At 39.7% G+C, this 14306-nt stretch overlaps 1 pseudogene; it reads left to right on the forward strand.

Moving 5' to 3' along the window:
* The window catches only part of LOC125894692 (cytosolic endo-beta-N-acetylglucosaminidase-like), a 38570-nt pseudogene extending 26573 nt beyond the window's left edge, over nucleotides 1-11997 (forward strand).
* The last annotated feature ends 2309 nt before the right edge of the window (nucleotides 11998-14306 follow it).

Raw genomic sequence — 14306 nt, forward strand, 5'->3', positions numbered from 1 at the left:
CCATACCTTTATGATGCAAAACAATCTTTTTAACACATTTCAGTCTGGATTTCGGCCACACCACAGCACAGAGACTGTACTTATCAAAGTCTTAAATGATATTCATCAGAATAATGATGCATGCAAATCCTTTGTCCTGGTATTCCTAGATCTCAGTGCTGCATTTGATGCAGTTGATCATAATATACTACTTAGCAGATTGGAAAAGTGGGTGGGACTCACCAGCACTGTGCTACAATGGTTCAAATCTTACTTAGAAGATAGGGACTTTTTTGTGTCAATTGGTAACCATGAATCTGAGCGAACTACGATCACATGTGGGGTTCCTCAAAGGTCCATTCTCGGACCACTTCTATTCAACATCTATATGCTACCCCTAGCCCAGTTTATGGAACATCACAACATCTCCTATCATGCGTATGCCGATGACACACAACTCTATATCTCAGTGTCATCACATGACTACAGTCCCTTACTCTCATTGAGTGACTGTATTCATCAAATCAATGACTGGATGTGCCAGAATTTTCTCCAGCTAAATCCAGAAAAGACAGAGGTATTAATTTTTGGCCCTAAAAATGAAAGGGCAAAGATCAGCGCCCACCTTGGCTCTATGTCATTGACAGCTACAAATCAAGCCAGAAATCTTGGTGTTATTATTGACTCAGACCTGAACTTCAACAGCCATTTAAAGTTTATTACTAAATCTGCCTATTACCACCTGAAAAATATAGCTAGAATTAAGGGGTTTCTGTCTAAACAAGACATGGAAAAACTTATTCATGCATTCATTTTTAGTAGGTTGGATTATTGCAATGGCTTATTTACAGGCCTTAACAAAAAATCAATCAGACAGCTGCAGCTGATTCAGAACGCTGCCGCCAGAGTCCTTACAAACACCAGGAAACTGGACCATATTACACCGGTCATTAAATCGCTACACTGGCTTCCTGTGAGTCAAAGAATAGATTTTAAAATCTTACTGCTGGTCTACAAAGCCCTGAATGGTCTCGGACCAAAATACATGCTTGATCTACTGGTTCCCTACGAAGCATCCAGACCCCTTAGGTCATCTGGAACAGGTTTGTTGTGTGTTCCAAGAGCAAGAACCAAGCAAGGTGAGGCAGCATTCAGTTATTATGCTCCTCACCTGTGGAACAAACTTCCTGTAGATCTGAGGTCTGCTCAAACTGTCAGGTCCTTTAAATCAGGTCTAAAAACACTATTGTTTACTGAAGTGTACTCTTAGATTAAATACTTACCTACTGTATTCTACTGCCCGTACTTTTTAACTACACACTGCTGATTTATGCCTTTTATTATTCTACTTTTTTCTTATCCTGACTGTTCTATTTGGGTTTATTGTTAAATTGGCTGCAAATGTCAGAGATTTCAGGGCTGAGGACTGAGTCCGGGCTGAAATCTCCAATAGGAGAGGTTTCAGAGTCTAAGGAATTAAGAGGTTGGGCTGTCGTCATCCCTGCGGGGGGTGACCGGAAAGTCTGAGTCAGCTGCTGTGACTCGACACGGGAGCAAGCTGTGAATTCAGATCTAGAAGGGAGACATCCTATGATGGATCTTTAGAGTTGATTACAATCTGAATAAGACCAGTGTGTGGAACCTGTGTCCAGCGGGACGGTAAGACTCTGAGTGAAGGACTCAAGAGCAAATAGTGGGCGGGCATTGGGTGTATTATTAAGGGAGACGTCCTATACACTCATTAAAAAACAGACCCAACCAACCAAATTCAAGATGGTTCAGAGCCAGGGACAAGAGATCCTAGCTGAAATCTCTGACAGAGCCGGTTTTTGAAATTAAACTTAAATGTTGTCTAAGAGCTCTTTTTGGTGGCAAGCAGTCGCAGGAGTGATAAGGCCTATCATGCCCTGGGCCCTTGGCCGTATAGCTTAGGCAGCTATACAAATGTTCTATAGTTTGTTAACGATAATGACTGTGTATGCAGTGCTCTTAGATGCAATGTATTGAGCCTGTTTTTATTTTATGTTACTGTATTTTATTATCACTATCATTCTCAGTTTCTATTTCCCTTTATAATTGACTGTTTTTATTGTTTTAAATTGTGTCTTGTTGCTTTTAATGTCTCTGTAAAGCACTTTGAATTACCTTGTGTTGAATTGTGCTATACAAATAAACTTGCCTTGCCTTGCCTTGCCTTGCCTTGCTTTGCCTTGCCTTGCCTTTGTCTCATGACAGATGGAGCTGACAGACAGACAGGCGGAGCAAGCGGCAAATTGGTATGAAAGCTGGTTCAGGCCAGGGCATATTCGTCCATTTATGAATAAATATAGAGTGGAAATGCTTATGCATGTGCACCAAGATCCCGCAGTGGGTTTTTTTTAGCCGCGGTTCCGCCCACAGCAAAGTCCAAACCGCCCGCTCCGCAATATTTGCGTTGGTTCCAGCGGGACCTGGCGGGACCCAGTCCCAATGCAGCCCTCTACATTGATCATCATCAAAACATTTACAGTATGGACTGTTTTGTTTTGGTCATCAACAGGCACTGGAAATCATTCGGAAGCACAACTTCTCTGTAGCCATCTTTGCTCCAGGGTGGGTGTACGAGACTCACAATGATAGGACCGAATTTCGCAAGAATCAGGACAAGTAAGATCAACATAGCATTAACACAGACGTCACAGTGACCTTTAATGTGGATGTATGCATGTCAGTCAGTGAGGCTGTTTTTAAACAGTGCGCTGTCCTGCCTGCAGGTTCTGGGCTCTTCTGTCGGACTACCTGTACATTCATCGCCAACCTCACCTCTCCCGTTCATCTCCTCCTTCTGCCAGGGCTTTGGGAAGGCTATCTACTGGAGAGGACAGGTACTGCAGGAGGTGGATCTGCAACTAGAGGCAGATGGTGTGGGCTTTTGAATAGTTCATCAGCGCAGTTATCAAAGAAACTATTTATATGATTGCATTAATCCACCTCTAATTCAGACATAGTACTTCTGCATCTCATGTTGCAAATGCTCAGATCATATCCTCATTGTTTTGACACAACAGTGTCAGAAAGGATTAATAAGCCCTGGTAATTCAACATGTCCCTGTAGTTATTTAGTTGTAACCTGGTATAAAATGACTATCACAAACATCAAGTATAAATGGTCACAGCGTTTTTTTAAGTCACTAACATGAGACAAGCTTTAGCATTTTGGTTCTCTCTCTCTCTCTCTCTCTCTCTCTCTCTCCTGTGGCTCTTTCTCCCTCTCTCTCTCTCTCTCAAACACACAAAGACTCACAAGCATGACACATGGGCACCCGGTAGCTCAGTGGTTAGAGCAGGCCTTCCATGTACAAAGGCAATGTCCTTTGTCAGCAGCAGCCACAGGTTCAATTCCAGCCTGTGGCCATTTGCTGCATTTCAAATAAATAAAAATAACGAATTATCACATTTGACATCGCCACGGTTACAGTTTAACTTAATGAGATTATTGATAGTGTGAGCAGACATGGTGTATCTCTTTGTATCTGTAGGGCTCCAGACCACGACTATTTAGTCATATTTTTCGACCATGGAGCACTAGTGCAACTTGCAAATACTATTGATATATGAGCTGGAGAGCTGTTAGTGAGTTTCCAGCTCACAGTGAATAAATCCTCACATTTAAAGACGCTGCGGCAACAGTTCAACTTTCTGCTAACTGCTAACAACTGTTGACCAGAAGCTTCAAGTTCACAGCAGAGAAATCAACACTTCCAGCCTAAGACGAGCCAGGTACTTCAAAATAAAAGCACCAGTGGCTCTGCTTATATTTGTTTAATTCTAACAATACTTTATTTAACTTTATTGTAAAAGTACTTTATTCAACTTTATTATAACAGTATTTTATTGGACTCTATTATAACAGTACTTTAATTTTATTATGACTGTAGCTATTTTATTTAACTTTATTGTAACTGTAGTTTATCTAATAACTGTGTGTTTCAGTATTCTACAGTTTTTTAGAGGAGATTTCAAAATTTCGAGATATATATATGCATAGCGATTTAGTCTAAAAATATTACAATATTATTTTTAAGCCATGTCACCCAGCCCTAGGGAAATAAAGGTAAACACAGATGATGGTTGTGCATAATGGCACTGCTGCCTTCACTGCAGGGGTTTAATGAACTGCATGTGGAGCTTTTCATACAGTCTAGTCCACACGGACCCGTGTACTTCTGAAACCGAAGTTTTTCGGGCTCTGGTTTCCAAAAAAAATTTGTCTGCACGAGTGGTGTGATAAAAAAATATGATATCCACACGAAACAGCAAAACCCGCTACCAAGTGATGTAATACACATGCCAAAGCAGTAGGTGGCGATGTAACTTCTAACGGAAAGGCCATTTTAACCAATCAGAAGTCAGAGTTAATACCGAAATAGGGAAGTGCGGAAAATAAAAACAACCCGATCCACAAAAGTAGCACGACTTAATTCAACAGCAGAGGCGTCTGGATGACCAACTACACTACCGCAATTCGGTTCTGGATCCGGCTGGGTTGGACCTCCATTGGCAGGCCTGTCACTGCTTTCGTGGTAATGTAGTTGGGGTAGCTAGCAACAGGAGCAGCCTCCTTTGTTGGTCGTTAGGTCGAGCAGCTGGATATGCCATCCAAAGAGGGCAGATAGCACGCTCACAAACAAAGTTAGTGTGACATATAGGGTATTAATGTGTATCTGCCCACTCAATTGTGACATTATTTTATGCATATAATATTGATTTTGTATCTTTACAGATACCATACAGATACCCCCCATTCAATTTAAAGCATAACTGATTTGAGTAAAGGCACAAGAGCAAATCTGGGTATATAAACGGCTGGTTCTTCACTTGGCAGTTACACCTAGAGTAAAGCTACTGAAGACCAGCAAAATCACTATGTGTTTTATTTATTCTTTCAGGTGGGTAAATGTCACCTAAGCACCTTCAGATTTTATCAGTAGTGTACCCTTAATAGATAATTTGTTTATATAGTTTGTATTGTGCTTTGTGATATTGTTTGAGGGAACTGTAATGTAAGGTAACTGCATATGAGTGGATGCAACTGTCGCTAATGCTAGCGTAGTTCCTCAGGGATTTAAGCTATTACTTTAATTTTGACAATTTAACCTGTGACAACACATTAGCTAAGGGTTTAAGGACTGTAACTGTTGGTAGCTGTTGTTGATTTTGTTAAAATATGTTGAATTATAATTTTTTGGGTTATTGTTTGTCGGACGATTGAGCTAAGCTAACTAACGCTAACGTCAGCTGTCACTTGTTGCCATAGCAACGGTAAACATTCACATATGGGCTAAGTGCAGAGCAGACAATCAAGCTTCATTGTAAATATAGTTAAGATCAGAGTTGGGTAAGGGTTACTTTAAAAGTAATCAAATTACTTTACTGCGTTACTTTTTTGAAAAGTAACCAGTTGCTTTACTTTGTTACTCCCTGAGTAAAGTAACTCAAGTACTTTTAAAGTACCTTTGAGTATTCTACATTTCCTATTGGGCAATGGACCACAGGGCGCTTAGCCTACATTTTTTGTCTCCAAAATTAAAGTTATGGACCACTTGCCCTTCACTGAGATCCAATTCTCCCATCACAGCCGTCACTTTGACCAATAGAAACACAGAACGATCTGCTGCCATAGACAACTGTATGACAACAACACCCAAGCATTTTTAATATTTCCTCTAGGGATGTTACAACACAGAGTAAAAGGGGAAAATGATAGTGTGAAACAGCAGAGGCACTTTGTCAACCCGATGACTACTACTAGTACTGTCATTAGCATCAAGCTAGCAAACAATGTCACGTCCTCATAATGGAGACGGACATAAAGTAATAACATTAACAAATAGTGGTGGGGCTTTTACTCACCACAACTGCAGAGGCTACCAGCTTCATTTGAAACAGACTACATTATAGACAGTCCGTTATTTATCATTCCCTCTGTATCTTTATATATTGACTTTTTATCCGCTACAGTTGCCTTGATAAAGTTAATGCATCGCGTCATTTCAAACTCAACACTTCCCGAATTTGTTTCAAATTAAAAGCCCCTTATAACCTCAGCTGAGAGAATCCCTCCATTTTCTAAATAGGCTTTTATTGTGAAACATTTGTAGGAACAGCTTGGATGTTTACATACGGTACTTCAAATCTAGCTCCTGCCATCTGCTGACGCTTTTTACGTTACTACAACAACATTTCGGCTGACACGTGAACAGACACAGTGACTCAAAAGATAGTAAAAGTAATAAAAATAGGACAAGAATAACCTGATGACATCACACACGTCGTGAAAGACGAACGGGATAACTGGTGTGGACCATCGTGTAGTGTGTCATGTCTGTCGCCAAGTCACGCACGATTTTATGACTCCACAATCGTGTAATGTGACATAGTGACTTTCAGAACGGGCAGAAAAGTTGTGTAGTACTAATGTGTACCAGGCATAATGCAAGTCCTGAGTCTGACCTGTCTGTCAGCGAGTCCTCCTCCATCTGTTGAGTTGTGGGGATTTTACTGACGATCGTGCGGAATGTTTTAGACTCCACCATAGACAATGGCAGCATTTCTTCTACCACGTAGCTAGCCACAAGCTTCGTGGCTTCTTCCGAACTGATAGGTTTAACGTTATCTCCGTTATTAGAACCAAAAGACAGTCGTTGCTGTTTTGGAGCTGAAGGACCAGCGTTCTAAAAGTAACGGAAGTAACTGATGGCTTGTTTGAAAATGTACTCAAGTATTTGATTACTCAAACAGCAAACTAATGCGTTAGGTTACTTGTTACTGCAAAAAGTAATCAAAGTACTCTAACGCTTAACGCGTTATACCCAACTGTGGTTAAGACACATTGTATTTAACACAGGATGTGGGATTTTAGTACTTAGCAAACTTTTAGAAAAGAGCTATTTACCATCGCTCTGATGTCAAACAATGGAGACAGGTAATAAAATACTACGGTTATCCTATCTGCACACAACCGCTGGCACCGGAGTCTTCCAAAAACTTCACCCTGGACTCCGGTTTCAAAGAAACGCGGTTTCGGGGGCCCCAAAGTGCGTTGTGTGTGGCCAAACAGCCAAATCATGTAGAATGATAAACGGTTTCAGAAGTACACGGGTCTGTGTGGACAACAGAATCTGTAGGATTCACTGATTTTCATCTATAGATCAGTGCAGACTGATTTACCAGTGTTTCTGCTTTAACCACTTGAACGTTACCAAAACCTAAGTTTTGATGCAGATTTAAATTCATCTACTGGCTGTAGAGGGCTTGATTTAAAATGTTTATTTACATTTTAAGCATTATTTCATTATTGCTATACATTTTCTCCAAATATTTAGCTGGCTCTTTGTCATCAGACTGGTTAGGTGGCAGATAGACGTTGTGCCAGAGACAGACGGTTTGTTCTCGGTGCAAAGTCTAAGACCCATTCTACTCCTACATGACAATATCAGACACAGCGAATTTGAAGTTTTAGTGACCAAAAAGCATCACAAAGTATCAGACATAGGATAAAATTTTCAGTGTGAGTGCTGCTGCATCTAAAACCAACCCAAATGCTGCATAAATAATAATATAATACGTGGATTGACACAACAAGCGCCAAATACTGACAACACTTGTATGTATTCTTAGAACTGTTTTTCATCTAGCACTTTGTCACGTAGCTGTTGTTAGAACTCAGTGATACATCCAGCACTCTGTCATGTAGCTGTTGTTAGAACTCAGTAATACATCCAGTACTTTTTTATGTGGTAGGGGCAAATCAAAGCATTTCTTAAATAATTAGTATCGGCTATATTGAGCCATGCAGAACCTAATCCTATCCTTTGTTGTACTTCAGCTGTTACACAGGTGTTTACTTGCAAAGTAAGTGCAGCCATTGTCAACTCTCCAACTCTGTCTCTCCAACACTTTACACCCCGCCTTCTGTGAAACACCAAATATTCAAACAATAGCGAATGTAGTATAAGACTGTTCATTATTTTATTATTTGCCTGAGTTATGAGCACATGTTTTATTTCAGCTACTGCTAAGAATACTCTCTGAAAGGGACAGAGAAATTCCCATGAGACAGCAACAAGGCCTAAAAGATCTAAGAGACGGTTATTTTATTCTTTATTCTGTTTAGAAAAAAAAACAAAAAAAAAAAAACAACAACAACAACATTAAGAAACAGAAGTTTCTGACCATTGTTCAATGTCGTATCTCAGGAACAGAAGGTTAGACATTTGGTCAGATATTGAATTGGTGACACTAATCTTGGGTGGCCACCTTGAGACTGTGCTGATTGTATACATCTTCTGTGCTGCAGGGGGGAATAAGCACTCATATTTTGACAGATATGGATGTTAACTGTAACTGCAACTTCAGTGGTGCTAGAAAGCATACATTACAAAGCATTAGTTCTATTTTTTAATGTATTGCAGATATTCAGTTACATAGCATATTCATTGGATTGTTTTTAATAAGTGTACACTGTGTATTATATAAGAAAATACAAGTATCATATTGGGACTCATACTGGCAGATACTTAATGTGAAATGACTCAGATCAGGATCGGGAGCAAAAAAGTTGATTGGGACATCACCAGAGCTGCACTGATCATGTCGCACTAGTCCTCACATCTTTACACTGGCTTGCAGTATGATTGTATTTATTATATTATTATTATTTAGTTGATTATAACATTTTCTTTCTAGGTGTGTGCTTGTTTATTCAGGGAAATGTAATGAAGGTTTGTATATTTGCTTGATGACTGCACTTTTGTTTTGTGTGTGTGCAGCGTGAGGTAGACAGGAGCTGGTTTAACCTGACTGCCCAGGAGATCCAGCCCTTGTACTACTATAAGGAGCTAGAGGGCCGGGGCTGGCTGAGCAGCCGTGGCTGCCCCGAGGATGCCTGGAATGGAGGCTCTTCACTGCTGCTGGACGGACTCATCCCTGCCACTCACATCTCCAGTTTGTGCCAAGTGTGTGTGCTTCTTGTTCACCCTTGCTTATTTTCATGTGGGGGAAAAGTGATCTTGTCAACACTGCCTCCCCATACACGCAAGTCTCACAGTTAATACACAGTACTCTGTTGTGAATCTCTCAGGATCTTCTCCCTCCATGTACCCCTGGCATCCAAGACTCTGGTGACCCTCATCTACAAGCCATCTACTGGGATCAGAGTTTCCTTGGAGCTGAAGACAACAGACGCCAGTCTTTGCACACACATGGACATCCAGGATGTCAATGGTTGATTTCTCACAATCTATCTAGTATCCATACCGCCTCATCCTACCTCAGCTATAATCATTTAGGAATAATGAATCTCATCAATGTGTACCCACTCATGAAAAGGTTTTATTCAGCAGGCAGAAACAAATGATTTATACTGAGTTTTGCAGTTAAAGAGAATTTGCTGAATTCAGCTATGAACACTTGTATGAGAAATTCTCACAGAAAACATGTCATTCCATTAAGGATCAAATATTCTATGGAAAAATTTTCAGCCTCAAGTATGTCCCACCCAGGGATATTATATTATTCCTGCTATTAGCACCCCAAATGCTTATTTTTGTAAATGTGTCCTTTAGATTTGTATCTTTATGTCCTGGGTTGGATATTAATGCCATGCATTACGTGTGCAGTTACCGTTGTGTCCCCCATGGTGCCGGATGAGGGGCTCCAGTTGGTGAGCCAGTTCTCTCAGCTGTGTGGCAACTTGAGTCCAGATGGTTGGACTGTTGGGTAAGGCACTCTAACAGTAAATAACAGCTAAGTTAATGGACTTCATCATACAGTCTTTGTGTTCCCTTCATGTCACTGTGGTAGGTGTTCACAGTTGGAGCTTAGTGGCTGTGCTCTTCGAGAAGTTTGTTTCAACATCCAGCGGGATGGTGGGCCTCAGGACACACCTTTCAGCTGCAGGGTGGGAGAAATCATGGTGAGAAAGGGAGATGCTTGTGTTGAATGTGTTCTCTATACTGTACAGGGTTAGAGGCCCAGATATAAACACATAGAAAAACTTCTTAAGTTGTTTTAACTGCTTTCAGTGCTGGCACTTCAAACAACACTTCAACTGACATTGTCTTCCAGTCTATTCACAGGAGCTGACACTAATTTGTCACTTATTTATCACTTACATTAAAGCTGACATGTCAACTGCTTTCAGTGCTTACACTTCAGGTGACACTTCAACAAACATCATTTTTCACATTTTTACTTTATTATTTTCTCTACTTTATTGAGTATTCAGTAATTGTGTTTCAGTTGCTACTTCAACAGTTTTTTTTTCCCAATGATTGGGCACAAACACCAACTTGGACTTAACAATGAACAATGATTAGATTTTGGTGGTCAAAGGTCAAGGTCACTGTGACCTCCTCTGTGTCATTCTCGTGAACGTGATATATCAAGAACACCTCTAGGGAATTTCTTTGAATTTTCAATTTTTTAAAAAAAAAAAAATAAATAAATAAGATCTTTTTTGGGCATTTTGCCTTTAATGGACAGGACAGCCAAGTGTGAAAGGGGGAGAGAGAGGGAATGACATGCATCAAAGGGCTGCAGGCTGGAGTCGAACCTGGCTGCTGCGGCAATAGCCTTGTACATGGGGCGCCTGCTCTAACCACAAAGCCACCAACGCCCCATGAAGTTTGAATCTTTGAATTTTGCATTGTCTCTTTCTTGTGCATGCATGTTTTCACTGACATGGATGTAAACTGTAAGTGCAACTTGAGTGGTGTGCAGAGGCATACAACTGCAAAGTGGTAATTCTAGTTTCACATAAAAAGTAGCCTTTTCTAGGTATAAATGTAACACAGCTGAACACAAGTATGTATGTAGACAAGAATTCCTCCCTTTTTAATTGTTTTTGTCCCCCTTCTCTATAAGCTCTTGGATGGAGCCAGTCTGCATGTTCCCCCTGGGGTGGTTCAGGGCTTGTGCATTTATGACGTGGTGTGGCTGCGTGGTGCTGGTTCCTTACCAGAGTCTACCTCTCCTTGCCTGCGTCTCAACGCCACTCTGCACTGGGACTACCCAACAAAGCTCGTGCGCCACTTCAAGGTGTACTGGCGACGGCTTAGAGGACCAGATCCCCGAGTCTCCTCTGGTCAGCTGGTTCTGGTGGGCCGGGCATATTCTAATCTTTTCAGAGTAACAGAGCTAGCAGTGCCGGAGCCACCCAGCCTGCTGGAGCTGGTAGTGGAGCCAGTGATCAGAAAGGGCATCCCTGTTCCGGAGAGCCACTGGGGAAGAAGAAGCCTTAGCTACACAGAGGACTCAACAAAATGACTATACATAACTGTTATCATAACAATTTCTTTTTGGCTCCAATGTTGTAACAAGAATGTTTTAGGGGCCCAAATCCCAACTCAGTGTCCACATACTTGCTTTTTTCGCAAGCTTTCAACCATTCCAAGCTGTTTTCATCAAGGCTATTGCTAAAATCATAAAAGCTATTGAGCTTGGCTTTCCACCTCCATGAGAACTGGACAAACTCTGTCCATGGCTGAAGAACCTGTGATAAGATTAAAAGCTTAAAAAAATACAAAATAACAAACCAGCAAGTGGATCTTATAGGAGCAGTCAGTGGTGGGTTAGGGTTAAATACCCTTATTCACTTTATTATCAAGAGTCAGATGTTCAGACTAATATCACTTTAACATCTGTACAATAAATATGAAGCTCCAGCCAGCATGGGAATATGGATAGAGGTCTGATTTCTCAAAATAAAGTCAAGAACTGTTGTTTTTAGAAGGAATTAATATCTATAGTGACATTCTATTTTTTAAGTGTTTCAATTTTAAAGTAATATCTTCAAAGTGTATAAGGCATAAAAACACTGCCAAGCAGAAGAAAAAAAAGATAAAGTAAATAATTCATTGTTTTAATTTATTTATAATCCATTGTAAGTAACAATTATTTCTCAAGACTATGACTATGTTCTCAAAAACATCTTCGAACCTTTTCTAAATGGCCTTAGAATGCAAATGATTTATTTAGTTGGGGATTTGAAAGTGCACTGAGGGAAGACAACCCTCAAAAAATATGTAATACCAAAAACAAAGAAAACAATATGCCTTATAATACAGGGAGCCCAAACACTTTACAAAAAGAGAGAAAAGTCCAGTTCTCCATTTAAACCTGGATATTGGGTCGCTTTCAATGTATATGTCCAAAAAGATTCTCTCTGTAAGAGCCTTTTTAATCTGTCTCCACCCCTTATAGAGTTTGCAATGTGGTCAATGCCAGAAATCTTTAAAGAATCACAGCTTCCATGGTTAACTTCTTTATAATGTAGAGCCATAGAGTACAATGGATTACCAGCTCTTATAGCTTGTTTGTGTTCAGCCAATCTTACCTTCAGTTTGCGTTTAGTTCTTCCAACATAAAAATGACCACATGGACACTCAAGTCTGTAAACTACAAAAGAGGTATTACAATTAATAAATGACTTGATAATATATTTACGTCCTGATGTAACATCTGTGAAAAAGTTAGTTTTTGTCATATTACTGCAGTGATTGCAATTACCACACTTGTGGTTACCTGACCTAGTACTCAACCAGGTTTTCTGTTGTACAGGGGGAAGATGGCTCTTTACAAGCTTATCGTTAAGTGTTGGAGCTCTCCTGAAACTAATGGGTGGAGAATCTGGAAGTGCCTCTCTGAGTAAACTGTCACATTTCAATATGTCCCAGTTTTTTTCAATAATCTGTTTAATTCCATTTGCTTCACTGCTATACTGTGTCACAAAATACACTTGATTAGAACTCTGTTGTTGCCTCTGTTTTTTAACCAGTAGCTGTTCTCTAGTGACACTTTTTGTTTTAATGTATGCTGTATTTATAGTCTTGTGTTTATATCCTCTTTTCTCAAATCTTTGACTCATCTCATGAGCATTTCTTTCAAAATCATCTTCTGAGTCACAGATGCGTTTAAGTCGCTGAAACTGACCTATATATTAGGTCAGGGAGTAGAAAAATAAAAAGCCTTTATTAAGTCATGGCTTTGTTCTGATTAAAAATGTCGACATGTTTCGGCCGAAACATGTCGAGAAAGTTTTTTTTGGTAAAACGGATCTCACCAAATAGTTGCTCAAATTGGGCTGTCTTTTAAAGAAGAATCTTGGTGGCTCTTGAAAAGCTCTTCCGATATTGGGATCTGTGTTCAGAATATACCAATAGTTATTTACAACCTTTTTGAGTGCACTGGAAATAGGGCTATATGTGCACACCACCGAAACCGAGTTAGAATGAACTTTTTCTTTTGGCTCTAACAATCGGAAGAGCTTTTCAAGAGTCACCAAGATTCTTCTTTAAAAGACAGCCCAATCTGAGCAACTATTTGGTGAGATCCGTTTTACCAAAAAACTTTCTCATCATTTTTTGTCCAGTGTGCCAAATGGCAATTTTCCTTGTTTCAATTGTGTTCAATGCCCAAATCTGATCAGAGAAAATTATTTCTCACATCCTAAAACTGGTAAGATTGTGAAAGTCAAAGGTAGAATAACATGCAACACTAAATTTGTTGTATATTTATTGAAGTGTCCTTGCAATCTGTACTATGTTGGTAAAACAAAATGGGAACTAAAAACTAGAATCTGTGAACATAAATGTTCCACCCGCAATCATGATTCTAAATTGGCAGTAGCCAGACATTTTAACAGCTACTACCACACCACAGGAGATCTCAGATATATGGGCACTGAGGCAGTTAAGATTCCACCTAGAGGTGGAGATCGGGATAAAATCCTTTTGCAAAAGGAATGTTTCTGGATTCATTTCCTTGACACTCTAGAGCCAAAGGGACTGAATGAGGAGTTGGTGCTTACTTGGTTTTGTAAAAATGTTTTTTTGTACAAATGTTCTTGACTAACAGGCCTACAGGTTAACAAGAAAACTTTATTAAAACAATTAGACATTTGCCTGTTCATTTTTCGTTAAAAAACTTTAAAAACCTTAAAAATGTTAAAAGCTTGGAATTCTTAGAAATTGATATGCATTTCATTTTTGAATAACTGTTTTAAAAAAATATCACTATTGTGATTACTTGATTGTTTGTGTTGATATAAGAAGGGATACATTGTTAGGTTCCTTTTTTCTTTTTTCTTCTCTTGCCATTACCTGCTGCTGCTGTGTCAGCCTGATTACTGATAAGTGACACCTGTGTGTGTGATCCATTCACTTTGTTGCTTGTGCACACTGAGGAAGGATTTCACCCGAAACGTTAGTGTGGCAATAAACACTATAATTGGAGTGCTGTCCTGTATCTTTTGTACACAATTTTTTACATTTTTTTGAGGATTCAGC

The sequence above is a fragment of the Epinephelus fuscoguttatus genome, linkage group LG9 (assembly GCF_011397635.1).
Source record: "Epinephelus fuscoguttatus linkage group LG9, E.fuscoguttatus.final_Chr_v1".
In the NCBI taxonomy this organism is placed as follows: domain Eukaryota; kingdom Metazoa; phylum Chordata; class Actinopteri; order Perciformes; family Serranidae; genus Epinephelus; species Epinephelus fuscoguttatus.